The sequence below is a fragment of the Meriones unguiculatus genome, chromosome 1 (assembly GCF_030254825.1).
Source record: "Meriones unguiculatus strain TT.TT164.6M chromosome 1, Bangor_MerUng_6.1, whole genome shotgun sequence".
In the NCBI taxonomy this organism is placed as follows: domain Eukaryota; kingdom Metazoa; phylum Chordata; class Mammalia; order Rodentia; family Muridae; genus Meriones; species Meriones unguiculatus.
This window is the reverse complement of record NC_083349.1, coordinates 46,521,108-46,546,885: the sequence shown is the minus strand read 5'-3', so window position 1 is coordinate 46,546,885 and position 25,778 is coordinate 46,521,108. Positions and strand designations below refer to the sequence as shown.

The following is a 25,778-nucleotide window of genomic DNA, read 5'->3' as shown; positions in this document are numbered from 1 at the left end:
CACATACTCATGGCATGCTTGTGGAGGACTGAAGGTCAACTTTGGTTGGTCCTCAAGCATTTTCCAGGATCTCTCGTGGGCTTGGACATGCCACCGTAAAGGCCAGGCTAGCTGGGCGAAGAGCTTCCGGGCATCTGCCTGGGCATCTCCCACCTGGGTTAGAGGCTCATGCCTCAGTACCTCACCTTTTCTGGGTGGCAAAGGGTAGTGGGGTCCAGGCTTCTTAACTCCTCTTCTCATGCTTTCTCAGGAAAGCATTTACACTCTGAGTCACCTCCTCGGCCTCATCCAGGGTTATAAGCTGAATCAATTATGACCTGAGAAACTGTCACATAGACACGAGCTTTTACATTAATCTCCATTGCTTGCCTGTGAAACTGGCTTAAGGGGGAGCATCCAGCAACTAGAGATGATGTCTCAGGGGGGCTCACGACTCCCCCTGCTCCCAAGAAAAGCAAACCCTTGTCAGTCACAAAAGGAGATTTCCGCTGGGATGCAAGGTGGCAGACACGTGGAGGTGCCCACGTGGAGCTAATCGGAACTACTTACCCGTGTTGATCTTTTTGCTTAAGGATCCATAGAACGCTAGAAAGGAAGGGTGTCTTTGTCCGGGCGGCAGCTCCGGGTTGGCTCTGGGAGGCGCTGTAATGAGCAAGTGCAGAGAAGAAGAACTTGAGAGAAATAAGCATGGTTCGTGTGTGCCAGGATACTGGTTCCATGGTCAACCCTGCCATCTTCTGGTCATACTGAGAACTGCAGTCAGCCAAGCTGCACGGAGAACGCTTAATTGTTAGGTACCTCATATATGCCTTACTTCACTGTTTAATTAAGGGGCAGTATCTCACTTAACTCTTGCAACAACCCAGAAATGGCGCTTGGTATACCGCTTTTGTTCCTAACTTATGTGAGCCACAGAAGTGCTTCCGTGATCCTGCATATATAATATGTGTGGCCACGAACGGTGAAAGGAGACACAACAGAATCAGCAATGAGAAACAATCAGCAATGGGAAATGGTGCGTAGGGTAAAGTCCAAGGGAAACAAGGACTGGGAAACAAGCAATGGGAAACACTTCTGAGAGTCCTTCCTGCATAGTTAGAAAGGTTCGTTCAATTCCTCCAACAAGGAACTGAAAAAAGAAAGCTGTACCCTAGAAATATTCATCAGTCTACGTGTCCAAGATTTTTATTGGATACTGACACACAGAGGGGTTGTGGTCTAAGACTTGTTAAAACCAACTTTATAAAGAAGTGTTCATTTTGCCTTTCAGCTTAAAAAGGGATGGAATCCATCCCAATGGGAGGACATGGTGGTGGAAGGCAGCTGTTCAGGTTATATCCTCGCTGGAAGCAGAATGAACGCTGGTCCCCATGCACACAACTGCATTCTTTCTTTTTCCCTCTCTATTCACTCGGGGATCCCAACCAGGGGGATGGCGCCACCTACACTCGGTGTAGGTCTTCCTTCAACTAAACCTTTCTGGAAACTACCTCAAGGACATGCCCACAGTGCGTCTCGAAATCCAGTCAAGTTGGCAATGAAGATTAAGCATCACCTCACTGAAGGCACCTTCTCATAGCAGGCACCAAAATCCCAGACTCCTGGAAGGACCCGAGGACTTTAGCATAAGTCATATTGTCCACACACAGTTTAGATGCAATTAGATATTTTTCTAAGCTCTGGGGATGATGAGAACTCTTAAAAGGGTTCATGTTCCTAGCCAGGTACAGACACGGCATGCCTTTAATCCCAGCACTCAGGGAGGCACAGGCAGGTGGATTGCTGTGGGTTTGAGACTGGCCTGGTCTACAAAGTGAGTCCAGAACAGTCAAGACTACACAGAGAAACCCTGTTTCAGAAAAAAAAAAAAAAAAAAGTTCAGATTCCCAGAAGGAAGTTTTTCTGATGGAGATTTGGTTGGTCGGTTTTCCCAAGATGACATCTCTGTGTAGCCTTGGCTGTCCTGAAACTTGCAGGCCTCAAACTCAAGAGATTTGCCTGCCTCTGCCTTCCAAGTGCTTGGCTTAAAGGTGTATGCCAACACATCCCGGCCCTGATGGAGTTTTGATGGCAGGAGCCAGAGCAGGTCACAGACAGACTTAACTTAGCAGAACAGTCACTAATCCACTGTCTAAGCAGAGCTATGGGGACAGCAGTCAAAACTCCAAAACCTTCCTGACCACTACACAGACGTGCATAATTCACGGCTGGAGGGCAAGGTCTTCAGCCTCGAGTACCTGCGAATGACGCTGGTGAAATGGATAATGAGCTGTTGGCCTCTGCCACCGCTGTCAACCTAAGTGTGACCACGGTCAACAGGAAAACATGGCAGACGGACCTCTGACTACACGGCAGGCAAGAGTCATAACGATGTGTTTGGGTACACTGCAGAAAAAAACCTGGAGTGCTACACTTTCTGCTGCACCCAGTACAAACCACTCAGTAGGGAGGACAGAAACCTAAGTGGGACAGTTCCTTTTGAAAGGGACAGTGTCTCTTGAGAATTTCTAAGGGCTGCAGTCATGTTGTGGCCATGTGCTTCGAATGCCTGGATCCCTTAAATTCGTTAATGCGATCTCTCGGCTTTTGACGTTACTGTGATACCCCTGCTATCGGTACAAACCGGGGTACAGGCCTTGTATTAGCTATGAGAGGTGGGAAGCAAGAGGGGATCTTCCCAGAGGTGTGAACCCCCTGGGAAAGGCTCTCTGGGACCAGAGCGAGGAGGCACTTTGGAACCCTCTTTGTGCCCATCCCAGCGCTAGGCTTCAGGGTTTTGTCTTCTTTAATCATCACAGACAAAAAGGAAGGGGGTAGAGCCTCCATTTCTACGTAAGGAAACCCTAGCTCAAAAACCAGAAACAAGCAACAACAAAAACACCAGAAACAAGAGCTGGAGAGAGGACTCTGCTTAAGAACACTGCCTGCTCTTCCACAGGACCCAGGTTCTGATCCCAACATCCACATGGCAGCTAACAACCACCTGTTAAGTCCAGTTCCTTGGGACCTGATGCCCCCCTCGGGCCTCCACAGGAACTGCACCCACGTGGTGCACAGACAGAACATGCAGACAAAACGCCCACATGCATAAAATTAAAACAATAAATCAAAAAACAGCCTAAACACTGAGACTGCTAGAATGAAAACATTGTAAGATGAAGGAATAGTGTTTGTATGTTTGCTTGTTTGTTTCTTTTAAAAGAAAACCTTCCTGAAAAGGACTCCAACCATGCAGGAAATAACCCCAAGAATTGACCCTTGAGAGAACGTTAAATGGCTTTTGCAGAACAAATGAAGATAACCTCGAAGACTAGTGTGGTGGCACACGCCTTTAATCCCATCACTTAGAAAGCAGAGGCAGACGGATCTCTGTTAGTTCAAGGCCAGCCTGGCCTACATAGGGAGTTCCTGGCCAGCCACCACCCACCCACCCCAGCCCCTCACCAGCTCCTGCAGTCGGGAAAGCTACCCACAGGGTCATGATCGAGGTAGAGAGCAATCCCTGTCCCTCACCAGCTCCAACATTCGGAGGAGCGGGCCCTGCACCTCATCCAGACAGCACAGTAAAGCTGAGCCCCACAGCGGGGGGGCACAGGTGAGCCACCCAGAGGACAAAAGCGAGGGAGCGCTGTCCCAGCCCCTCCCAGGCTATAGCACTTGGGATAGAGGGCCCTGCACCTTGCACAGTGGAGCGGGCTGTGGAGGTTGCGCGGAGATGAGCCAGCCCCTGCGGGCATGAGAGCAGGACAGTTGTCCTTGCCCTCTGCTGATGGCAGCCTGGGCTGTGCGGGCGAGCTCCCCCTGTTGGGTAGGTAAGGGAGAGGAGGCAGGCTGACCAGGGCAGCTACCACTCAGGCTCAGATCCATGGCTCTGAATTGGTCCACCCCAAAACCTTTATCATCTGCGACACCTTTATCATCTTGAGACACGTGAAAGGGCCAGTCCTGCTGATGCAAAGCTGCAGGATCTCCATGACACAGGCTAACCAGCAGGAGGCCCGCTGGGGGTTCAATATGGTTGGTGTCAAAGAAGCCAGAGATCTCAGACCAAACCAATGACAACATTTACAGGTAAAGATGCGTGGACAGAGGGATGTACTGTGGGTCACACTGTGACACGCTACAGCTTCCGTGATGAGATGTTTCCTATGCTCTGTTTTTATGTTTGTTTTGTGCGTGTGTTTGTGGGGGGGGGGGATTGAAAGGATGGAAGATGGGTATGAGGAGTTGGGGAGATGAGTGGGACTCGGGTGCTTGATGTGAAACTCACAAAGATTCAACAGAAGGCTTTGAAAACGTTCAATATCCCTAGCCACTTACAGAATAAAAGTTAAAATTACCTAGAGATTCCATCTCACCCACATATACAATGGAATTTTGTTCAGCCAAACATAAAATTGAAATCATGAAATTTGAAGGAAAAATGAATGAATCTGGAATTTATTATGTTGAGTAAGGTAGCCCAGACTCAGAAAGATAAATACCACATGTTCTCCCTCAAATACAAATCTTAGATTTTAATTTTTATATGTGTGCGTATATGTGGGGGGCATATACCATGAAACGAGAAAGGAGACGGAGAGAGAGGAAATTAGGCTTTGAGGAAGTGGGTAGGGATGAAAAAGAGGCTAATAGAATACATGTGACATGAAAGCAGAGAGGAAACTCCAGGGGTGGGAGGGGTGCAGGTGGGGGCCAAGGATGAGGGAGAGAAAGGATGGAAGAGGAGCAATGGCAAATCCCATAATGAAACTCATGTCTGTGCTAATTAAGAAACAAAGAGGGCTGGAGAGATGGCTCAGCCATTAAAGGTTAGGCTCTCAACCAAAAATACAAGAAACAGAGAGAGGGCACTGGAAAAAGGCTGGAATATGTGGTCTTACAGTCAGTACTTCGTGCCTGTCTCCTTCCAGAGTTAGATCCTGATGATGTGCGTCAGAAAGGGCTTCAAAGACCTATTTTGAGCCATTCAATTTAACGTTGCCAGATAATTATCTCTTGCACTGTTTTGGAAAGATACTTTATTCGAATTGAAATGGAGTACTACCCAGCAACAAGCAAGGGTGATCATTGACTTGTTTCATGATAGCAAAATTCTAGAGAAATCTCTGTGTATAAAATGCCACTAAAAGGTCACGGCGAAGTTTTGTATTATGGGGTGGGGGAGTCAGTCCTTTCCTTTAATCTTTTTTTCTATCTTTGTTTGAAGAAGGTATAAGTAGCTGGTTCAATGTCCAGCCTTCAGCCAAATGTTACCTTCTTTCTAGAAAAACTAGGTGTAATTGGGGATCAACAGTCTGTTAGAAAATCCTGTTCATCAAAGATTTCATAAGAAAATAACAAGTTGTGAAAATGTCTCACTCGGCTGCTCCCATTAAATGTTCTCTGTGGATCTCATTCCACTTTTGTTTAAAGAGGTAAATGTATTTCCTGGATCTTTATTGCCATTTAGCAATAAATAATTTAGGGGCTCTTTGATATGAGAAAGAATAATTTTATAACTTGTATAAAAAATGTATGACTTTCAAATTATTTAAAATTATACTATAAATTAAGCCATGAGCAGAAAACATAATATTTCTGATAAGTAATTACAACAGTGAATTCCCATCCTTATGATACCGGTATAATTTTTGTGACAATGCATTTCTATCTCAACTAGTCTAGATTCTGTCACACAAGTATAAAATTGAATTTCTAAATACCTAAATCACCCCTTTTCTGAAGCCCTGCCATGAAACTGAAAACGAATATTTTTTTCCTGTGAGACCTGTTTTAAAAGAATAACAATAGTCAGGCAGTGGTGGGGAGCACTTGGGAGGCAAAGGCAGGCAAATCTCTGAGTTGGAGGCCAGCCTAGTCTTCAGGGCAAGTTCCATGATAGCCTGGGCTACCCTGACTCAAGAAAAAACAAACAAACAAAAAGCAATATAAAACTATTTGTGTTCCTACACAAACATTATTGCATGTGTCCATTATATTACCAAATGTATTACAGCAGCTTATTTTACAATATTTTACAATATTAGATATGTATTAGCACCACTCCCAGTCAAAGGCAAACACAAAAACTTTATTACAGTTCATCTCCTGTAGAGCACGGATGCAGTTTTTTCAAATGTTGACAGTCAGAGCCTCATACCATTCATTCAGGTGATGCGGATGGATGGAATGAGATTTATAGCGAAGGCAATAATACAGTACGCCTTCCAGGGCTTGCTTACCCTTGAAGATCTAGGTGCTGTGCATTGAAAGGGTACATGGATTTATGAAAATCACCAGCCTCAGCTGACTACCTTGAATAAACCTGAATATTTTTAAAGTGGTAGGAGATGAAAGGTTTTAGAAATTTAGAATAATGCTTTTGATAGACAAGTCATCAGCCCTTTTTCCCCTCACTCATTCACTTATCCTTCATAGATAGACTGCTGCTTTTTTTATTACAGATTCCTATAAAGCAAAAGAGAAAGAAAAGAATAAATTCATTATGGTTGGAAAAGCTCTTTTTGTCTGTCACTAGTTTGGCCCTGTTTCTATGAATTGCAGAGACTAAATATTTGTATGAAATAAACTAGCTGCTTCGTTTAATTTTTTTCTGTTTGTTTGTTTGTTTGTTTGTTTGTTTGTTTTTGAGACAGTGTTTCTCTGTGTAACCCTGGCAGTCCTGGAATTCACTCTGTAGACTAGGCTGGCCTCAGACCCAGATATCTGCCTGCCTCCGCCTCCGGAGTGCTGGGATTAAAGGCGTGCACCAATACCACCTGGCTTAGTTAATGATTTTTTTTTAACTTGTCTGCACCACTTGTATGCAAGAGGGGGAGACCAGAAGTAGGCATCCCATGCCCTAGACCTGGAGTTACAGACCATATGATCTTGCCCTGTGGATGCTGGGAACTGAACCAAGTCCTCTGAGAGGGCAGTAAATCTTTTTTTTTTTTTTTTTATCAGTTACATTTTATTAACTCTGTATCCCAGCCGTGTCCCGATCCCTCATTCCCTCCCAGTCCCTCCCTCCCTCCCTCATCTCCCCCGTGCCCCTTTCCAAGTCCACTGATAGGGGGGACCTCCTCCCCATTCATCTGATCCTGTTTTATCAGGTATCTTCAGGACTGGCTGCAAAGCCCTCCTCTGTGGCCTAACAGGACTGTTCCTCCCTTCGGGGGTGGGGAGACCAAAGAGCCAGTCATTGAGTTCCTGTTAGAAATAGTCCCTGTTCCCCTCACTTTGGGAAACCAATTGGTTACTGAGCTACCACAGGCTACATCTGAATGGAGGTTCTAGGTTATATCCATACATGGTCCTTGGTTGAATGTCAGTCTCAGAAAAGACCCTGTGCCCAGATATATTTGGTCCTTGTGGAGCTCCTATCCTTTCCCCATCAGACTAACTCCCCTTCTTTCTTATGATTCCCTGTACTCTACCAAAGGTTTGGTCATGAGTCTTTGCTTTGAAAACACTGCTAGTTAGAGTCTTTCAGATGCGCTCAGTAGACTCCTATCATACATTCAATGCACATCCCATCTGTCTTTCTAAATGAGGATTGATCATCTTACCCCATGTCTGCTCAATTAATTATCTTTTTTAGATGTATAGATTTCATTATGTTTATCATATCTTATAGGTCTATATAAGTGAGTATATCCCATGTTTGTCTTTCTCCTTCTGGGATATTTCACTCAGAATGATCTTTTCTAGATCCCACCATTTGCCTGCAAATTTCATGATTTCCTCCTTTTTGATTGCTGAGTAGTATTCCATTGTATAAAAATACCACAATTTCTGTACCCATTCCACCATTGATGGACATCTGGGTTGTTTCCAGGTTCTGGCTATTACAAATAGAGCTGCTATAAACATGGTTGAGCAAGTGTCCTTTTTGTGTACTTGAACAAACTTTGGGTATATACCTAGCAGTGGTATAGCTGGGTCTGGAGGAAGCACTATGCCTAGTTGTCTTAGAAAGCGCCAGATAGCTTTCCAGAGTGGTTGTACCAGTTTACATTCCCACTAGCAGTGGAGGAGGGTTCCCCTTTCTCCACAACCTCTCCAGCATGTGTTATCGCTTGAGTTTTTCATCTTGGCCATTCTGATGGGTGTAAGGTGATATCTCAGGGTCGTTTTGATTTGCATTTCCCTGATGGCTAATGAGGATGAGCATTTCTTTAAGTGTTTTTCTGCCATTCGATATTCCTCTGTCGAGAATTCTCTGTTTAGCTCTGTTCCCCATTTTTTAATTGGATTACTTGGTTTGCTGCTTTTCAGCTTCTTTAGTTCTTTGTATATACTGGATATTAGTCCTCTGTCAGATAAAGGGTTAGTGAAGATTCTTTCCCAATCTGTAGGCAGTCGTTTTGTTTTGATGATGGTATCCTTTGCTTTACAGAAACTTTTCAGTTTCATGAGGTCCCATTTATTGATTGTTGCTCTTAGAGTGAATCTTAACTGAGCCATTTCTTCAGCTCCCAAGAATTTTTTGTTTCATTATTTACTTTTTTGAGAAAGTAACTATCACATATTAACTTCTCAGTGCTATATTTTTTTTCATAAGCCCGTTTTTACGCAAGGAAAATAACAACAAACTAAATTGTGTGTGTGGGTGGGTGGGTGTGTGTGATGTATGATGTGAAAGGGATCATAGCGCACTTCTAAATTGATAATTTGCTGTTATATCTAATTTGTTCTCCAAATGAGACTGAGAAATTATTTATAAAAATGTTGCAGTGTGAAGAATTTGGAACTCACTAATGCTCTCCTTAGGACAGCCACAAAAAGATGGTCATGCTAAAAATCAGCAAAGTTTCCCTGGCTTTAATTTTCTGATGGGTTCAAGGAAAGCTGAACTGTGGGAGAAGTGCACTGGGGTTAACCTACCTGGAGAAGTGAGACGCATTTCCCTACCAGCAAGCTGGTTCTAAATGGCTACGAGTATTCCCATGAGTCATCTAGACAAGCATCCCACCACCAAAGACTCAAGGGGCTTCACACACACACACACACACACACACACACACACACACAAATGGTGCAGAGCGTAGGAGCCAGTGTGCAGAGAAGAGAGCTGTGACGTGCCAGTTCTGGACATCACGTAGCTGTAGCGAGCGTCACCTCACAGCAGGGGGGTTACCTGCACGCAGTCAGACTCCAGAGCGAATAGGGGAAGGAGCCCCTGAAACTCCACCCTGATCGTGAGAGCTGATGCCAGTTGTTGATGGTAACAGAAAGAGAGTCACCCTCCTTCGGGGAACGTGCTCACTAAGAGGCTGATACTGCTTCAGTGAGGGGCCACACACCTGTGTGCCTATGGGCAGCTCCAAGTGGAGTCAATGGGCTACTAATAAGGCTAAGAATGGCAAGAAGACATGATCCCAGGAGGGGGTCATGATAAGTGACACTAGAGAGGGGTGAAAGGGGGGTGGATGAATGTGATCAATAGGTCATATAAATTTTATACTTTCAGAGAATAAAATAATACTATTTTAAAAATTAAGACGCGCATGGTGGCACGTGCCTGTCATCCCAGCTTTTGGAAGCCTGAGACAGGAAGATCTCTATGAGTTGGAGGCAAGCCTCATCTACATACTAAGTTCCAGGACAGCCAGAGTTACACTGAGACACCTGACTCAAAAGAAAAGAAAAAGAAAGAAAGAAAATTTGAAAATGGAGATAGGAAGCGAATGGCCGTTAAGGTGATTAAAGATAGCCCAAGATAATTTGGCTGTGTGTTTGCAACCTCCGAGCCTCGACAGTGATGGTCTAATCAGTCAGCCACACTTTTTGAATCTTTAACGGAGGTAGGGGTTTGTGGGTCGGGAACTCCAGTTCAGAACACAGGACTTGCTGTGCAAACCTCCACAATGGGGAGATTTACAGAAGGCTGATTACGTGCCGTGCCCTTCAAGACCATCAGATAGCACTAAGTATGATTCACGTTTGAACCAGCCTGAACACTCATTCTGCTGTAACCACACGCTCCTTACTAAAAAGAAGCACAAAGCAACCTTTCAACAGAAGCCTGAGAATGTGTGAGTCTGTTCCATTCAAAGAACAGGAAGTTAGTGTGTGAAGTAGCATCAGCATATTCTTGTTTCACAAATACTACAATTACTCACTGTATGACAAGAATCCATTAGAATTTTTTTTCAGTCAATGCGGAAGAAGTGTAGGAATGTTGTGGTGGTTTGAACCAGGATGTCCCGCAGAGATGCCGATGTTTGAATTCTTGGTCTCCAGTTGGTGGATCTGTTTGGGGAGGATGAGGAGGGGTGGACTTGGAAAAGGTGCATCACCGAGGACAGGCTTTGGCATCTTAAAGAGCTCCTGTCGTTCCCAGGTAGCTCTTCCTCTGTGCCCTGTGCTTGTGGATCAAGGTGAAAACTCCTAGCTACTGCTTAGCATGTTAAAAAGCAGGTCATTCAGAGTTAGTTCTGCCTCCTGCTTGTGGGTCAAGGTATGAGCTCTCAGCTACTGCTCCAGCACCATGCCTGCCTGTCTGCCGCCATTCTCCCTGCCGTGACAGTCAAGAACTCTAACCTCTGGAACTGTAAGCCCCACATCACTGTCTTGTATAAGTTGCCTTGGTCATGGTGTTTTATCATGGGCTTATAAACATGATGTCTGTTGCGTGAGTAGAAATGTTTATTTTAGACAGGGTCTCACTATGCAAGCCTAACTGTACTTGAACTCACAGAGATTGACCTACCTCTATCTTCCGAGTGCTGGGAATAAAGGCATGTACCACCATGCCTGGCCTACTAAAGCTTTATTATGTGAAGGGAGAAAAAGTTCCCTCTTTGCTTGTGATCATTAATTAGGAGCCTGAAAACTAAACCCTCTAAAGAGAGATTGGTAAGAGAAAAGGATTTTGTGTGCAATGCAGGCACACATGAGAGGTTCACTGATGAGTAATTCGAAGAAGAGATTGGAAACAGGGTTTATACACCTAACAGAGGAGAAAAGGAAGGAATGGGAAGGCAATATGTATGTGGAAAGAACAAGTAAGTTTCTTTTTGTTTCTGTGACACAGAGTCTCACTCTGAAGCTCTGAATGGCCTAGAACTCAATTCGCAGACCAAGCTGGCGTGGAGCTTACAGAGATGGCCTACCTCCCTCTGCCTCCCAAGTGTTGAGACTAAAGGTTGGCATGTGTCACCACACATGGCCACAAATAAGTTTCTTCTTTTCCAGCATTTTTTAATTTTTTTATTTATTACAGTTTACTCACTTTGTATCCCAACTGTAGCCCCCTCCCTCATCTCCTCCCAATTCCACCCTCCCTACTTCTTCTCCTTCCCTGTCCCTCCCCAAGTCCACTGATAGGAGAGGTCCTCTTCCCCTTCCATATGACCCTAGCCTATCAGGTCTCATCAGGACTGGCTGCATTGTCTTCCTTTGTGGCCTGTTAAGGCTGCCCTCCCCTTCAGGGGGAGGTGATCAAAAAGCTAGCCAGTTAGTTCATGTCAGAAACAGCCCTTGTTCCCCTTACTAGGGAACCCACTTGGAGACTGAGCTGCCATGGGCTACATCTGTGCAGGAGTTTTAGGTTATCTCCATGCCTGGTCCTTGGTTGGAGTATCAGTCTCAGAAAAGACCCCTGGGATATATACTCACTTATTAGACACATAATATAGGATAAACATACTAAAATCTGTACATCTAAAGAAGCTAAGCAAGAAGGAGGACCTTGGGTAAGATGCTTAATCCTCATTCAGAAAGGCAAATAGCATAGACATCGGAAGGGGAAGAAAACAGGGAACAGGACAGGAGCCTACCACAGAGGGCTTCTGAAAGATTCTACCCAGCAGTGTATCAAAGCAGATGCTGAGCCTCATAGCAAAACTTTGGGCAGAGTGCAGGGACTCTGATGAAAGAAGTGGGAGACAGAAAGACCTGGAGGGAACAGGAGCTCCACAAGGAGAGCAACAGAAACAAGTAAGTTTCTTAAGGAAAACAAGGCATGTCTAAAAAGTTTGAAATAATGTTCTTATGCAAATATGGGCCTTTCAGAAATCATAAAATCCCTACAGAGGGGTTCATGTAAGCTTGCTCTCTTGCTTGTCTTTCTCCCTAAAAGTAGAAGCCACCAAGAAGGGGAATTTACAGCAGCCCTTCCTCCTTACATGTTTCTGCTTTTAGATAAATGGGAAGGACTGAAGGCATGCGTCTGTATTTGTTGGGTCTCAAATGCTGCAGTTTAAAATCATTTTTATGCTAATTCTAACTCACCACAGTTATAGATTGCCTATGAAATCTGGCAAGTATTGTATATAGCACTCTCTAGTTTGCTGGGGGAGGGAATGTGTGGGCTCCTACAGGACATAAACAAATCACCTACCAAAGATGGCTCTTCACTCATTATTTTTGTATCTGAGTATCTACTACCACCCACAATGGGCTTTCTTCAAAGCCAGCAATTCCATAGGCTCTGTAATAGTCCTGTGGTTATTCAAGCAAATTATTGTGACAAATAACGATGAATATTAGGTGAGCTGCGGGTTTGATTGTTGTTCGCGTCAGGTATAGCCTCTGCTCCACACGTTCATGCAACCGGACTCCATCTGTTGAAATCTCTCAATGTCAACAAGATCTTTAAATCTCATCTTGACATTTATGATGATTCCCACCCGCCCAGCCAACCCTGGGGCAAGAACCAAAATTAGCTCCAGCATCCTTGCCGCAGGAAGTCAAAGGGCACCAGGAATCTTCTGAAAGAGGTCCCCTGGCTTCATCCCACTCCTCTCCTGCAGGTCCCAGGTGCTGCACTCTGAGGGCTGACCCAAATCCTGCCAGTGCTGCCTCACAGGTGCTCCGTTTTACGGCATGCCCTGAAAACCTGTCATGGTTTTTACCTTGTCCGAAGTCATTAAGGTAGTCTGACAACCATCCATGCAGCAAAGGACAGACTGGATCAAGTATCTGAGCAGAACCCTAACTTGGGAAAACTCTACTGAAAGGCTTAAGGAAAAAGAAAGTTGAATATCCTCATCTGAAAATAGGATATTTTACTTCTCCTTGTTGTAAAATCATCAGTTCAAAGCCTTGGGTTTAAAGTCCTCGTTTAACCTTGTTTCAGCAAACAGGAAATGCTGAAGAACCATTAAGTTATTAGGCACATATCATGAGCCTGCATTATACAATCTAGACACAGAAAGTATCAATGAAGTAAGCCAACAAAGATCCTGCATTCATGGAACCCATACCTTAGTGGAGGAAAAAGGACACATTGTGTGTAATTACTTGAGACAGGAGTGTAAAAAATGAAGTTAAAAAAAAAAAGAAAGAAAGGAAGGAAGGAAGAAGGGAAGGAAAGAAGCGAGAGGAAAAGTGGACCAGAAAACAAGAAGTTGGGATTTGGGGCACTGGAACCTGGGCTGAACAAAGTGTTGGCAGAGGTGATGAACAAGATGATGGTAGAGGGTTGAGCAGGGTGTTGTTGGCAGTGTTGACCAGGGTGTTGGTGGCGGTGTTTGAGCAGGGTATTGATAGTGTGTTTGAGTAGGCTGTTGGTAGCAGCGCTATTGTGCAAGGTGTTGGTGGCAGAGTTGAGCAGGGTTGAGCAGTTGGTAGTAGTATTAAGCAGGGTGTTGGTGGCAGTGTTGAGAAAAATCCTCGAGGTAGATCTCTTTGAGAGGGTGAAAGCTGAGCAAAGTAGATAAAGAGATTAGGTAAAACAATATGTGAGAAAGCATGTTCCGGCTAAAGAAGATGCTGGACAGACTCCAAGAGAGACATATAGAATAAGGCCAGTGCAGCCTAGAGGAGTGAATGAAGTAGAGATGTAGGCTGAGTTTAGAGGACTGTGCCGTGGGCTTTCGATGGTCCTCTGGACCGGCCACTCACCCTCTCCCACCCTGGTGTGTGTTCTTGTTCAATGTCCCCTGTACATTTGGAGCCCTTTCCCTTATGTATGGTTCCTTTAGCATGGGTCATGCTGGGTGCTCACACAGTAGTCTGTGCATCCCTCACCTTCCTCCTGTGGGACTCAATTTGGAGGAACCACACTTGGTCCGAGTTGCCCATGGCCTTCTCTTTCCTTTATGCTTGAGATGGTTTGGGGCAGAAGTGTGTGACCCAGGTCTCAGGGCGGTCCATCCTGAAGGAAGAAGAAGCAGAGAAGACAAGGTCTCCTTAGCTTAGAGTGAGTAATAGCACTATAGATGTGATGGCTGGGGAGGATGAGCCACCCTGCAATCATAGGGGAGTGACGCCAACATTCAGTTAGTGATGGGAGGTAGGTGGCAACTGGGCCGCTGATGACATTGTTGGGCTGCCAAAACCGACAGCTGCCTATGCCTGGATCTGAATGCCCCCTCACTAACTCTGCCCTTTAAATGCCTTTGCAATGTGAGCCAGGCTCACGCTGCAAAGTACACTGTTGTTTGCCGCCAATGGATTCCTAAACATGTCAGCCTTTGAGGCTCATTAGGAGTTGTCTGACCTCAGCTGGTCCCTGGGAAACCAGGGCTCCGAGCCTGAGTAGCATTCTTTGCCTAGGGAAGCAGCTCGCCAATGGTGCCTACCTAGGGGTGCCTATCTGGGTCTCACTTGGAAATGAGCTCTAGTGGGGTAGGGATTTTCTTCCCTGTGTGCCTAGAGCCTGCAAATGGAGCCTTCTATGCACCCAGGGACTGCCAGGCTCCTCCCATGAACAGATGCTTCAACCAAATGCCCTAGGATCTCTGAGGTGCGGGTGCTGTGTCCAGGCCCCACTGACTTTCCAGCCTCACTTGAATCCAGCTGTCACCCTTAGGTCTTACACACCTGCCGGTGCTGAGCTGTTAGTGAGTTCCCCGTCATGGCTGCCATGAGTTCACTGCAAAGAGGTGGAAACAGCTGAGCTGGGCATACACACACCTGTGCTGGGGCAGAGCAGACATCCCTCTTTCCAACTGGAGTGTCCATAAGTTTTGAGCAAGGCTCTACTCCACGGGGAGAGGATCCCAACAGAGGTAAGGGCAAAAGTCTCAGGCCCTCCACTGAGAGTAGGCACTGTCTGTGAAGTCAGACAGTGTCTTAGTTTGCTTTCTGTTGCTGAGATAAACACCACGGCCAAAAGCAGCCTAGGAAGAAAATAGTTGATTTGGCGTAAAGGCTACAGTCCATCATCAGGGAAACCAAGGCAGGAACTAGAGGCATGAACATAAAACAGAGGTCATGGAGGACCATTGCTTAATGGCTTGCTCCCCATGTCTTACTAAGAATGCTTTCTTATACAACCCAGGACCACACAGCCCAAGTTACTAATACAACCTTGAAGTCAGCTAAGACTTCAGACTGCTAGCCTACTGTGTACACAGCCTGTTTGTTCAACCTGCCTTAAGAGAACAATGCAGCAACCAACCTTCCTTGTCTTGAATTTCCCGTATAGTCAACTTTTACAACCCGAGCTAATGTATAACCACAATCTTAAATTATGTACTCTTCCATGCTCTTGATCCAGAACAATGCATGGGTATCAATTTGCTGAAAGCAGCAAACACATAAAAGCAACCTCCTAAAATCTGCCATCCATTTATGGACATCAGTTGATAAACAGTGATATCTGTTATCAGGGTCACTAGGGATCAGTTAGAGCCAGAGACTTAATCCCTTGCAAAATTCTGTTAAAGATTTCTGTAAAGTATCCCATTCCTTCCCCATGTGATGGTCTCTGGGCTGTTCAATTAATACAGAGAAAAGCCCTTTCTTAGAGACAGACATCGCTCACATACACACAGACACTCACACAACACACACACCCATACAAAAAAAAAAAAACAGAGACAAACACACAGCTCATACAACAGACATCACAGAGAGAGAGACAGATAGACTGACTGACTGACTGACTGACTGACTGACAGAGACCCAGGAACAAATAGATTCACAAGACAGCTTTCAGGCAGGCCCAGATTCAGACTCATGCAATAGATGGACAGAAGATGGAAGACAGGGAGTAAAAATGAAGCAAAGAATGCAAATCTGCACTCTTGTGTAGACCACCCCAAGGGGAAGTAGTTTTATTTCTTTCCTTGATGCCTTCTTCACTGCAAAGAAGCTGGGTGACTGTGGGAGGAAGGCAAGAGCAGGGACAGTGTAGGGATCAGGGCACACAGGAGATACATCACTCACACTGAATTCCACTGCCTTGGGCGTCTTGAGAACCTCTTGGAGACAGCGCCCAGTGGCATTATCGGTGACCTGGAGTTAATCACTAGCATGTAACAATTCATACATCTTACCACCCTGAAGGCTGGAAGCAATTCTCCCTTCCCCGGACCTATTTTGTCCTCTAACAAATGGAAGATGGATTTTTATCTGACCAGATTTGTCCCCTGAGGATTTTTGTGGGAGATAGGAACCATCAGCCAGAAACAACCCCAAACCAGATTCTGCCAGAAGCCATCAAGTCTCCGGTTTTGGCTCAGAGGCCATCTATTTTGTGTCTGAGCACTAGCAAGGAATGGTATCCCAGCAGCTTGTGGAAAGTCAATCTTTTCAGCCTAGGGGTCTCAGTTTCTCCAGCTGGTAAGACCAGTCAGAGCTCCAGCATCCAATGGTAGGAAACCCAACCCAAAATGATGTAGACATGCAAGCAAGGCAAGGCATCAGCAATCATCAGGTGCAATGGGAAAGTGGCATTGGGTGATGCTGTACCTGGGAGTTATTCTGACCTCTGACTCTGCTTCTTCCCTCTGCCCTCTGTCCTCTGCCCTCTGTTATTCTAGTGGGAGTCCTGACTTTAAATCGACAAAGTTGTCAACTGTTTCTGAAACCCTCACTCATGATTCCAACCCTGGAACCTGACTTGTGGAACTCACATGACCAGACACTAGCCAATTACATTTTCCAGGGAAAAAATACGTGTTTATTGACTGGATGGTAATTGTGTGGATGCTGTCTCCAAGGAGCCTTTTGTACTGTCTCCCAGTGGGGTCTCTTGAGATGCCCAAGGTAGTGGAATTCAATATGAATGATCTACCTCCTGTGTGCCTCAATTCCTACGCTGTCCTGCTCTTGCCTTCCTCCCACATACAGCTAGCTTCTTTTCAATGAAGAATTTAGCATCACTTCTTCACTTCAAGATCCAACTCCCTCCTGCCCGAAAGAAACAAGACTTGCCACGTGAAGGTACTGCTGGGGACTTGCTCCTAGCTTCTAACACTGAGCACAGCATGAGACTGCAATCAGTTGTGGTCCACAGACATCCACTGAGCAACTTCTAAGGATGTCTCTTGGCGGACTTCTGCATCTCTATAAAATGCCACCTGGCTGTGGGTGTCTCTCACAAAGTCCTCTAGGAATTGAACTATGGCTGACCCAGCACCTGGAGCTGTTTTCCCTCCTACTCAGAAACTTGCTGAGTGAATGCCTTCTCCTCTCTGGACCATCGTTTTCTCTTTTGTAAAAGGAGGCTCTTGGGAGACTAAGGTTCAACTCCTCCAGCTCTGGAGTAGTGCAATGGATTTTAACACGCATTCCTGCAAGGTCTCTGGCTTTCAGCACCATGGACAGGATGTGGCACACCCCGAGTGGGGCGTTTCTGACTTGACTCACAGCCACAGCTGTTCATTATTGAGAACGTCCATGTGTTCCTCCAAGCCTGGGGCTCCCTGGGAGCCTGTTGGGTGACATCTTCCCCTCAGCGGTTCTGGCTTCTGGGGCACAGCTGGATGGGGCCCACGTGGTTTATATCCAACACCCTTTCCTGCCATCCCGCTCTGTCTATCTGCGTTTTCATCCCCGAGCTGATGGCACCAGCATTCACTTATTACAGGAGGGCAGAGAGGCGAAGGTTCTCTGTCATCAGCACTAAGGTGCTGTGGTTTGCTGAGTACCTATATGCAATCAGCCCCTGCTCTGAGCAAGCAGGGACCTAGAAGTGACAGCTCAATTGCTCAGGTTGTCTTCACTTTCAGGTTAAGTTCTTTTTCAAGGAAGCAAGTGTTTTCTTTCTAGAGTGGTTCATTTGAGTGAATCTCTGACTGTATGTACAATGTGTTCTTTGTCTCTTGCCCCGTCGATTCTCAGATTCTTTTTGAGATTAAAAATGAAAGCGAATCCGGCATTGTGGCACTTTCCTTTAGCCCTGGTGCTTGGGAGGCAGAGGCAGGTAGATCTACATGATTTCAAGCCCAGCCTGTCTCTATATGTTTAGGCCAATCTGGGCTATATAATAAGACCCTGTCTCAAGAAAAAAAAAAAAATCAGTCTTTCCTTCAGACCCAGCCTTCCAAGGCATCTTGTCAGAGAGCACCTGTGCTGGTTTGCTATCAGCGAGTTGACTTGCAGACATCTGAAATGCTGACTTCTGGCTAAGTTACCCACCTTGCCAACTGCAGAGTCTAACATTACAACATACAAGTCAACAAGATGATTCTCCTGTGGTCCTGATGGAGACAGGTTCCCTAGCAACAAGGACAACACTGTTCCCTTTAATTCAGCATTTCATCAAGTCAGTCAAGGCACCCACTAGGTGTGGAGAGATTTATAAATAAATGCAAAGGTCTCTACTTTCCTATCTGGTCTTAATAGAGGGAAGCCAGGGTCTGTCTCTTTTCCTTTTATTGACCCCCTCCAATTAACCACAGGCAATGCTAGATTGGTTATTGTATCCAAATGTTATAAGTAGCCTGATGGACAGTAGAGCTGTAACCATATTCCATACCTTTTGTGGAAAAAAAAAATAATTGTTTCAGGGCTGGAGAGATGGCTCAGTGGTTAAAAGCACTTGTCCTTCCAGAGGACCAAGGTCAATTTCCATCACCCACATGGACGCTCACATTTATAACTCCAGTTCCGGTGCCACTATACCAACTTTCCTCATTTTTTTTTTACTGTTTTTTTTTTTCATTTCTTCCTCCTTTTTAGTTAGAAGGCAATTGTATATGATAGGATCATTTCTAGTTTTTTTATTTGCTATCAGTACAGAACAGGGATGTAGGAAAAAAATAAAGTCATAGTCTATATAGTCTGTATTGGAGAGACACAGAAATTACAACCACTGACCCAGAATATCTGTCACCAAAACCCCTTAGCAATGGAAGAGAAGAGAATGGGGGTGGGGGGAATCAACAGGGCTGTGTGTTCTTAGCTTCCCTTTGAAGGCTGTTGTGTAGAATCCGGACATCAATGCTGAATGGCCCTGACAGAATCACATCACTATTCCACTGACTTCCCTTCCACTTAAGATGCAGCCTCCAGTCCACGGGTACAAAGCAGATACAGTTGCTAGGCAACCTGCTCCTGGAGGCTGAGAATAAGGGGGTTGATGTTGGAGTAAATGGGATAGAATGCTGCTTGCAGCACCGCATGGCTAGGACAAACAGCATCTGCAAACCTCTACGTGTGTGATTTAATTCCCAGAAAATAGGCTCAGAGTAACTGTTACTTGCCAGGATGGCTCTTGATGGGAGAAGATGAGGATAGATGGAGAAGATTGGAGGCAGGCCTTGGGGAGTCCTTTTACTCCCACAATGAATAATTCACTCAGTATCTCACACAGGCAAAAGTTGGGGTGGAAAGGTCAGCGTAAGTGACTTTCTCTCTGTAGGTAAAGGGAGGGCCACAGAAGATGTGGTCCAAAATATGGCCATTGCTCTTTATTTTTCTCTTTTAGATGTTGTTTTCAGATTTTCTACCTCTTCCCTGGAATCACACTCAGAAGAGAAACAGTAAGGTAATGCTTCCAGTCGATCAGGCCCCTTGAGCACATCCTGTTTCTTCCCAGCCCAGATCTCTCCAGTCTGTGAAGGGGAGAGGGAGAACCAGGGCCTTGAGGCAGCAGCTTCAGTGTCCCATATCTTTCCCCCTCCACCAATTGGACCTTCATGCCTGCCGTGCAGGCACTGGCTAGATTCATGCTGATTTCAGAAGGAGGCAACCTCGTAAACACAAAGAGAAGGAAACTCACCAGGCTATTTCAAGCTAGAAAAAAGCCTCCCAACGTGCCTACAACACGCATTAGGCACCACATGTTTTTACTAAATGTGGCCACGGATGCCTTGAAATCTGCTGTCACTAGTGATGTTGCAAAAAAAAAAAAAAAAAATGTCCTGAAGGGGAGTTTCCATTTGAATCCCCAAATACTTCCCTAGCCCAGAGCACTAAAGACGAGCCTGGGCCTTGTCTAACGTGGTCTTAGATGTAAGGTGTGGAAGGCACCTTCTAAGGACATGAGGTTGGAGGTTGAAATCTATGACTCCATTCCTGGAGCTTCAGTGCTGCTCTCGGCTTAGCCAGGGTGGATGACAATGACAGACACACCCCAGGGCCTCCCCAGGCCAGCACAACTGTGCCAACACTTCCCGGGTGCTCACTCTGCTGTGGATGATTAGTGTGAGCATCAAAACCTCAGCGTGGAAATGAGCAACACCCGCCCTGTGCTCACATGGAGCGCATGGAGAAATAGGTGCCTCGTATCCACAGCACAGTGGGTGACTGACAAAATGGGACATGCCTTCAGAGGGAGAAATCAAGGACAGTGTCTCACGACTACAGACAACACTGCAACCAAGACCTGTTGGATTTGGTTTTGGATGTCAGTGCTGGGATGAACCCAGGTCCCTTGCTCCTATCTATCAACTGCTGTACCAGTGAGCAATATTCCCAGTCCTTGTTTTGTTTTGTTTTTTAGTTGGGGAGGGGTCAGTACAGAACACCGAACCCAGGGCCTCCCGCATGCCAGGCAAGCACTCTCTCTCTGCTCTGCAGCCCAAGAGGATTTCATGCTGGAAGCCCAGGTTCTTACCTTACTTCGATGTCGTTAAATCTTAAATCTGGTATCCAAAAATAAAACTGGATTTCACTGGTCCTTCCTAGTATGTACGATCTCTGAAAGTGAACACTAGATGGCAGCATTTAGGCAGGATGTTCTGAATCTGCCCAAACTACCCGTCACAGGTCACCCCAGAAGGCCCCACTAACTCAAAGGCCCTCTGGTTATCTGGATTGCTTCAGTTGGAAGCTCAATTAAGGGAAATTTGTAAAATTTGTAAAAGCAACCACTAAATTACGCGAGAGATGAGGGAACTTCTTGACATCTATTTATGCCCAGCACTCAGTTTTAAGTACTTCTTTTACAAAGAGCAGATGAGGGCTTTGGGGAACCCAATAGGACTCATATGGATATGTCTAGAAGTATCCTTATATAAATACATACTTACGTATATACACACACATAGGAATATCTTCTACTAAGGAAAAATAAACAAGAGGTGATTTTTACTTCACTGTAATGAAAGGGTCATAGATTTTTAATCTCTTTTCTGTTATCATCATTCATGCTTGCAACATCTATTTGTTTTTTACTTTTCTTTTAGACGTATTTATATTTGTTGTATATGTGTGAATGTTTTGCCTGAATGTGTTTATGGAAACTACCCACATACCTGGTACGAGCAACGGCCAGCAGAGGATGTTGGATCCCTTGAACTAGAGTTATAAATGGTTGTCAGCAACCATGTGGGTGCGGGAAATCAAACCCAGGTCCTCATCAAGCGCGACAAGTGCTCCAAACTGCTGAGCCACCCTCCAGCCCCTCAAGAACTATTTCTTAAGTGCACAGTGATCAAGGTATTAAGTGTGAGCCACCCTGGCTCAAAAACAAAGACCAGCTCCTGCCAGAGTGTGTCTAAGCTCCCACAGCCTCTAAAGCCCTTGCTGTAAAGCCAGTTCCAGCAAGGGGTTGTGAGGGAAAGGCTTATGCCTGAGCCTGAGGTCCTGAGTCTGATCCCTGGAACCCACGTGATGGAAGGAGAGAACCAACTCCTGAAAGCTGCCCTCACACCGCCACATGCACGCCTACCCACGTATGTGTGAGTGAATCTCTGTGAGTGCCAGGACAGCCAGAGCTACATAGCAAGACCTTGTCTCAAAAAGAGAGAGGGGGGGGAAGGAGGAGGAGATGGAAGAGGGAGGAGGAGAAGAAGAGGAAGTGGAGGGAGAGGAAGAAGAGGAAGAGGAAGGGTAATATAGCTGGGCACTGTGAGGTGACAAGTTCCTGCACTTACTCCAACTATTCTGAAGGTAAAAGCAGGAAGACCATGAGTTCAACACCAACATGGGAAACGTAGTGAGACCTCATCTTTTCTCCCTCAAGATAATCCAGATTCATTTTCCAGAAAGCCAAGATTATGTGTGCATTACAGGACGGTAGAGCTGTGACAGGCCAGGTGAAAAGTATCCAGGCATAAAGCACACTGAGTCCAGAGAGTGTGGGGCTGCAGAGCAAGTAGTAAGTCTGGTAGGAATGTGTGTAGATAGAGCCCAGTGCCTTTTGTAGACAGCTTGTTGCCCAGGCTGGCCTTGAACTCATGATTTCTTGTCTTAGTGCCACAGCCTCCCAAATGCTGAGTTACAGTTATAGATCACCATGCCAGGCTAACAGCCATTTTTAATTTTTTATGTATTTTGCGATTATAATATGATTATATATAATTTCCCCCCTCCCTTTCTTCCCTCTAACCCCTCCTATATAACCCTCGACACCGCTAGCTTTCAAATCCACACCCCTTTTTAATTTGTTGTGTCACACATACATACTTACATAAACACATAGTATGCATTTCTAAATATATAAATATATCCTGCTCAGTCCATATAATGTTACTTATCTGTATGATATGGCCTAAGCAGTTAGTGTTGGGTAACCAACTCTTCCACTCTCAGTATTTCTTAGTTTGTTTCCTATGGTTGAGGCCTCTTGAGCGCTTCCCCTTACACATTATCATATCTGTTGGTGCCATCCTTGTTCGGGTCATGTTTAGGCAGCCGTGTTGGTGAGACTTTATGAGTGTCGCATCTCTGGCATTTCTAGAAGACACAATCTTGCAGCAAACTCCCTATTTCTCTGGCTTTTGCAATCTTCCTGCCCCCTCTTCCACAATGATCCCTGTGCCTTGGATTCAGGAATTGTATTGTAGCTGTATCATTAAGGACTGGGCTTCACAGCTGCGTTTTAATTGGTTGTGGTTCTTTGAAATGGTCTCCATCTGTTGCACAGAGAAGTTTCTTGATGAGGGGTGAGAATCACACTTACCTGTGGGTACAAGAATATTTGGTATATAGTTAGAAATTAGTTAAGTGATTGATATAGGTTCTCTTCCAAGATCCATGACTTCATTAGCCCTGAATATTTTGCTTTGTTTCCAGTACCAAACATGAGTTCCCTCTTTTTCAGCAGGTCTGAGGTCCAGTTACGGAGCTGTTGGTTACCATCAAGGTACACTTGCTGCTACTGTACCCTTAGGGTTGTTGTGCCATGTTGGTGATTGTTGAGGCTCAGAAGCATGGCAGCTGGGCAGGACTTTTGGTTTCTTCCTTTCTTTGGAAGCTTGCATGGCCGATAGCCATTTTTTAAAGCAGGGGAATTTTTTTTTTTTTTTAAATATCCCCTAAGCCAGATGTGAAAGTGCATACCTGTAACTCCAATGCTCTCCAGTTGATGCAGGAATTGGCAGCTCAAAGTTAGCCTGGGCTATGTTAGAAAGACTATCTCACAAGCAAACAAATAACAACAACAACAACAAACTCCTCAGAGACAAGAGATGGCTACAAACTATACCATGCCTGGCTTTCTATGCACTTGAGTAAAAGACTGTTAGCCAAGCAGCCAGCAAGATTGTCCTCGTACCTGGACTGGCTACTTTGAACACTCCATGGACACCTCGAGGAAGCTACACACTAACAACAGCCTACTGTAAAAGAACATCAGTTCCAACAGATTCTATGACTGTCTCAAACAGCTTGCTTCACATTTTTTTGCCATCACTAGGCCAGGTGAACTCTAGGTGACCTTCTAGTCACTTTCGTCAGACTACAAGGAAAGTGCTTGGTCTGAAGAGCCAGCAAAAGGCCTGTGATTGGCAAAAGAATAGTTTCTCTTTTCCATGTGGAAGTCTGCCATGATTGTTGCAGTCCTTCTAAGGATGGCTGTGATGGATACAGATGCCTAGCCACACCGTCTCTACCAACAAGCTGTTTTGCTCCTGAGCGGGCTGAAAGCTGAGTGAGTTGGCACACATCTGTAACACCAGAACTCGAGGGATGGAGGTCCCTAGCTCCCGAGGCTTGAAGCTATATGCTTCTGGCTCTGCTAGTCTTAGCCCAGGCCTTGAGCACTCGAGAACCTAGGTTGCCAGCAATGAAGGGCTTCTCCTGGTTTCTCTACCCATGGTTCCTAGCTACACAGAACAAAAAGACCCAAGCTAGCTGACTGGTAACCCCTGAATACTTTCCATTTACTCACACATAGACTTCTTACCCTGTTGCTTCTAACTTAAGGTATGGCCTAATAACGTTTATTATTAGCCCTATAATTATTAAGGCAGTATTATCTAATCCACTATTTATTATAATCAACAAAAGATGCGTACACCTGATAAATTTTAGAATAGCCTTATCTGACCTGGAGCAGGGCAGATGTTAGCCCTCTAAACTACCTTCACCTCCCAGCCGCCTCCCAGGCTACCTCCCATCCATAATTCCACAAATACTTGCTTATTCTCCATCTGGGCCGCTTCCTCCACCCATGCCAGCCATGTGCTTCTCTCCACGATAACCCATGGCCAAGCATTTCTTCCTTCTTTCTCCTCCTGTACCTCTCTCTCCAGGAGCCTTCTGCCACCAAAGCCCTCCAACCTTAGCCCCACCTACCTCCTCTGCCCTGCCCAGGTATAGGCCTTCTTTTTTTCTTTTAACTTTTATTAGTTATACTTTATTCACTTTGTATCCCCCATAAACCCCTCCCTCCTCCCCTCCCAATCCCACCCTCCCTCCCCCTTCTTCACACATGCCCCTCCCCAATCCACTGATAGGGGAGGTCCCCCTCTCCATCCTTCTGATCTTAGTCTATCAAGTTTCATTAGCACTGGCTGCATTGTCATCTTCTGTGGCCTGGTAAGGCTGCTCCCCCCTTAGGGGGAGGTGATTAAAGAGCAGGCCAATCAGTTTATGTCAGAGGCAGTCCCCCTTCCCATTACTATGGAACTCACTTGGACACTGAACTGCCATGGGCTACATCTGTGCAGGGGTTCTAGGTTATCTCCATGCATGGTACTTGGTTGGAGTATGAGTCTCTGGGAAGACCCCTGTGTTCAAATTTTCTGGTTCTGTTGCTCTCCTTGTGGAGCTCTTGTTCTCTCCAGATCTAACTATTTCCCACTTCTTTCATAAGATTCCATGCACTCTGCCCAACAGTTGGCCATAAGTCTCAGCATCTGCTGTGACAGTCTGCAGGGCAAAGCCTTTCAGAGGCCCTCTGTGGCAGGTTCCTAACTTGTTTCCTGTTTTCTTCTTCTTCTGATGTCCATCCTCTTTGCCTTTCAGGATGGGGATTGAGCATTTTAGTCAGAGTCCTCCCTCTTGATTAGTTTCTTTAGACATGCAGATTTTAGTAGTTTTATCCTATATTATATGTCTATATGAGTGAGTATATACTGTGTGTGTCTTTCTGCTTCTGAGAAGCTCACTCAGGAGGATCCTTTCCAGTTCCCACCATTTACCTGCAAATTTCATGATTTTCTTGTTTTTCATTGCTGAGTAATATTCCATTGTGTAGATATAGTATAGGCCTTTTAATCAGCCAATCAGGGATAACTGGGGAACATTTCTTCTCATCACATTGTGATAATACCCATGACAGGGAAGTAACCAGATCTCAAGGTAATAAAATCAGCATTTGAATACATAGCACCAGACCAACCCCCAACATTACTCTGAAGGAAAATGCCAAGTACTGTACTGTGGGGTTTATGTATAAAGGCCTGCCAAGTGGGGCCTCTGCTTTCAATTTCTTCCCTCTA

The 25,778-nt window shown here is 45.4% G+C and overlaps 1 long non-coding RNA gene across 1 annotated transcript; it reads right to left on the bottom strand.

Moving 5' to 3' along the window:
• LOC132655336 (uncharacterized) lies at positions 1 to 20,804 on the bottom strand. The gene is made up of 4 exons (XR_009593179.1): positions 20,726 to 20,804; positions 13,963 to 14,089; positions 550 to 642; positions 1 to 325 (listed from the first exon to the last, which is right to left on the bottom strand). It is a non-coding gene; the product is annotated as an uncharacterized LOC132655336 (long non-coding RNA).
• Between the last annotated feature and the right edge of the window lie 4,974 nt (positions 20,805 to 25,778).